This window comes from Tupaia chinensis, unplaced genomic scaffold (assembly GCF_000334495.1).
Source record: "Tupaia chinensis unplaced genomic scaffold, TupChi_1.0 Scaffold148680_1, whole genome shotgun sequence".
NCBI lineage: Eukaryota > Metazoa > Chordata > Mammalia > Scandentia > Tupaiidae > Tupaia > Tupaia belangeri.
Window position 1 is genome coordinate 397,796 of NW_006208529.1, and position 1,063 is coordinate 398,858.

The 1,063-nt window shown below is 60.2% G+C and overlaps 1 protein-coding gene across 1 annotated transcript in view; it reads left to right on the forward strand.

The window, feature by feature from the left end:
* DCHS2 (dachsous cadherin-related 2) overlaps positions 1–1,063 on the forward strand; it is a 298,657-nt gene that overhangs the window by 1,120 nt on the left and 296,474 nt on the right.

Sequence of the window (1,063 nt, forward strand, 5' to 3'; positions counted from 1 at the left end):
TGGACATTTTCTGCCGCTCTTCTTGGGGCCCAGAGAGAAGGGATTTTTGAAAGTGGCATCCGCAGAGTGGCCCAGCCTGCAAACTTGCTTGCCCTGAGGCAGGGTGGGGCGTCAGAGGTGGCGGGGCCTCAGCCGCTGGGTCTTTCTCCTCCATAAATCAGCATCTTCAGACACCCTGGAAGTGTCATGATGGCGTGGAATGCATAAAGAGGGCTCGCAAATAGAATCTATTGTCGTCGTTCCTGGTGGCGGAGGGGAGTGACGGGGCGCTCACAAGTCCCCAGTAGTAGCGCGGCGTACTAAAGCGTGGTTTGCACCATGTGTGACACAGATTTCTCGGGGTTTCTCGAAGGATTTTCCCACCCCCTCCCCCGCGCCCTTTGCAGGCCTCCGGGCCCAGCTGTGCGCCGGCCTCTGACTCCATCTGTCCTTCCGCTGAGGACCGGTCTCTCTCGCCAAATTGAGAACACAAGTTTGGCTCCCCAAAGTGGTTCTAACCCCCGCCCTCGCTCAGGCCGAGCCAAGCATCAGGCGGGTCCGAGGGACTGTCAAAGGGACGCAGGGGAGGCGTGGAGAGGTCGCTCGTTTCACCTCCCCCTACCCGCCGCCGCTTGGAGTGCCAAGCCTGGCCGACGCCCGCCGCAGGCCGGGGTCCCCCGCCCCGCTTTGTTCTACTTACTTAACTTTGCAAGTAGAGCACCTAGTGATGTATCATAGTGCTCTACTTGAAAATATGGTTTTGGAAGCAGTTTGACGCCCCCAGCCGCCGCCGAGGCTGCGGCCGGGCCCGAGCGCCCCTCCCTCGCTCCCTCCGGCCTCCCCGCCTCACTCCACCCCTTCCCGGCCCGATCCTCGTCCTCTCGCTGAGTGTGCGCGCTTTAAATAATTTCCTCCTTTTTTGGCAAAAGAAAGAATGCACCTGACTTTACCAGGGGGAAACAGCCAGCCGAGCAGAACAAGGACCAGATGTAAAAGGAAGAAGAGGGGCGAGAGAAAGAGATGAGACTCGTTTGAGGAAGCCCAGGGGCGGCAAAGGTGGCTGCGGCGACACAGGCGGGGGGGG